Source organism: Camellia sinensis, chromosome 3, assembly GCF_055761805.1.
Source record: "Camellia sinensis isolate YWXY chromosome 3, ASM5576180v1, whole genome shotgun sequence".
NCBI classification, from domain to species: domain Eukaryota; kingdom Viridiplantae; phylum Streptophyta; class Magnoliopsida; order Ericales; family Theaceae; genus Camellia; species Camellia sinensis.
In genome coordinates this window covers 154649619-154652880 of record NC_138963.1, presented here as the reverse complement: position 1 = coordinate 154652880, position 3262 = coordinate 154649619, and positions in this window count along the sequence as shown.

Below are 3262 nucleotides of genomic sequence, written 5' to 3'. Positions count from 1 at the left end.
GCCGACCGGGCGAACACTGTGCCCCTCTGTCTGCTGAGCGCTTTAGTAGACGTCATGCGGATCCACCGCTATGACTGGGGTGGCGCTGGCTTGGCCACACTATACGGCTACATGAGTTCATCCTCTTGCCTCAGCAGACAGTTGCTCGGAGGCTACTGGCGAGCTTGGGAGGTACATCCTCTTTCTCTGTTTTACGTTTCTGCTCTACATTATCTGTATTCTGTACACTGCACACACTGCAGTCTGCCTCACGCTGGTCATATACTGCACACACGGCACACATATAATCTGCTTTACACACTGCACATATTGCACAATACACTTCATATACTGCACAATCTGATGCCAACCGACTATACACCGCACATACTGCAAACATGCAATCTGCTTTACACTGACTGTATACTGCACACACTGTACACTCTTCACAACACACTGCACAATACACGGTTCTACAATTTCTGCTTTATTCTACATTCTGCTTTATCTAATAAGCATACTGATATTTGCTCTGCAGTTGTGGGTCTATGCCTACTTCCCGAGGCTTGCCCCAGTGCCGGACGAGGAGACCCCCTCGGCGTTCTATTCTCCCGTCGCTTTGACGTAAGATGCGTGCGGAGACCCCGAGAGTCTTTCATATTCTTCCGCCGCTATTTCGACACCATCACCGCCACAGAGGTATGTTCAACTTTAGAGTTTATTTCAATCTTCGCTTTGCATTATCCTTTCGATAATAGTAGATAACCAACTGTGTGTCATTTACAGATCACCTGGCAGCCTTGGGCGCCGTTGCCAACCGCAATTCAGGAGCGGTATGCTAGCGTTGAGGAGACTGCCAGGTTCAGGATTCTGCTGGAGGGCCTGATCTGTCGGGCTTGGTACCTGGGCGAGCGCTTCCTGCGTTAGACCTTAGGTTTACTAGAGCAGATAGCTCCAGGTTCACCTCCTATCCACATGAGGGACACTGAGAGGTTCTCCCTTGAGCAGATGGCTGATTACACGATCGGCTAGGATGCGGAGGACTTCAGGGGCGAGGGCAACTACACAAAGTACGTCCAGACCTACATCATGCGGCCTCTGAGCAGTGGCCGTCGAGCTGAGAGAGAGAGGCCTGCGGCGCCAGCGGTTGGAGCGGGAGCGGGAGCAGGGGCAGGAGCACCTATGATGGCTCGAGCTCGTGGCAGGAGTGGGCCTCGAAGAGGGCGGGGAGCTGGATGGCCGGCGTTGCCCACGATAATGACATACAAAGGGAAGAGTGGGGAGATTTATCAGATCCCCTTCGCTCTCCCTCTGGCTGATCACGAGCTAGTCGGTTTCTACGACTTGCCTCCGGTATGTACTACTGCATTTTATACAGTCATTTCATTTCATTTCTCTTTAATATTCCGCAGAATACTGATACTTCTAACACTTTTGCAGGCTTCCTCCGAGTACACTCACCAGTCCCTAGAGTTGAATGCCTCCATGATGGGGATGCTCCAGCGGAGCTTAGACCTGCTGGCCCTTTACAGTATCCCGGTAAGTCTTTCTGACCACTGACTCAAACTTTACACAATCTGATGTATTGCACTTATCAACACAGCACTTGATACACGGCCCTCACGGTGTTCATACACTGCACTCAGTCACTGCATTCTGTATTCATACACTGCTCATGGTATTCATACACTGTACTCACAAACTGTACTTGATATTCATACTCTGCTTTTGCGTAGCATACTGATGCGTTTGCCATTTGTACTTTTTCAGCCTCTATTCCAGATTCCGGCTGCAGGAGGTGCTCCAGCTGGGCCTTCTGTTCCCGCTCGAGGAGGAGGGCGAGGTGGCACAGTATTCCCCCGCACCAAAGTGGGGCGTACTCATGTTGGGAGTAGCTCTCGAGCACCGATCCCAGATGATGACGAGTCCGAGGTAAAGACGGAGGCGGAGGCATCTGAGGAAGAGACCGGAGATGACTCAGACTCGGGCTCAGATGGTGGTGCTGACGATGATGCTCCTGGACCTTCGTCCAGGAAGAGGACGAGGACAGACCCTCATGCCTGAGATGATCGATGCTGATCCAGATTTTTGCTGCTTTTCTTATTTTTGTTTTACTTTTTGTTTTTGCTGGTAGCTTGAGTACCTTGTACTGCCGCTGGTAGGTTTTATTTTCTTCGAAACTTTGTACTTCAAAAGATGATGAAATGAAACAAACTTTTTGTCTGAAAAAGCCTTACATTTGTGTATTTCATACATCATATCGCATCATATTACACAACAATGTAAATGAGATTAATCTTTTGTCTGAAAATCAAACACTTGTATTGTAATAACCAAATAGTGAACCAACTAATGACAAAACAACTCATACAACCCACTGCTCATTATGAACACACAGCCCATAACACAATGCTTGGTTTACTCTGCATACAGCCTATACACACAGTTCGTACAACGCACTGCTTATTCTGAACATAAAGCCCATTCTGAACACTGCTCATTCTGAACTCATAGCCCACAGCAGCATATTACCCATTCTGGATACACGGTTCATTCTGAATTCTGCAGAAGTTGAAACACACTCAGATGCTCCAAAATTTCTCGCTTCGCAATTCGGAACCCAAAAGCTTCAGATAGGTACAGGTTTTTCTGTTCGCACTTATCAGGGGTGGACCCTGCAGTTTTATGAAAGAACCAAATCATGTTTTGCACAAATGTGGGGAATAGCACAGCACTCTGAGCACAAAACGATTTGAGGAAAAGGTTTCCATCCGGGTATTGAGCCTACGACTGAACACAATGAAAAGGACTCAACAGAGAAAACAAAAAGGCACTTAACCTAAACAAATCGAGTAACACTCGAGACGACTCAAGACAAGAATCGAGACAGCCAAAACAAAAGATATGACACATAGACGTGTTATAAAAGACAAGAGACCTCTTAGTTTGCGAGGAGCCAGTTTCTCCAGGTATTGTTTCCCACTCTCTTCTCATTTGTGATTCTCACATCACTCGGCCCTCAGGCTCGGTTTTTCTCTCAAAACCCCTTTTTGCTTACTTTTTTCTCAACTTACACCTCTCTATTCTTTACTCTCTCATTTTTTATCCCTCCCTGGATATGGTCGGTGAATAAACAAGAGGTTGTGGGCTCATGCCCAACACTGTTAGCCCGCAGCTATTTCCTTCGGTGACGTTTAATCGATGTTCCTGATAAGGGAGTGAAGTATCTTGATCCATTTCGGTTCGTGCTTCGCATTTGGCTCGATACTTCGTTGCTCGGAGG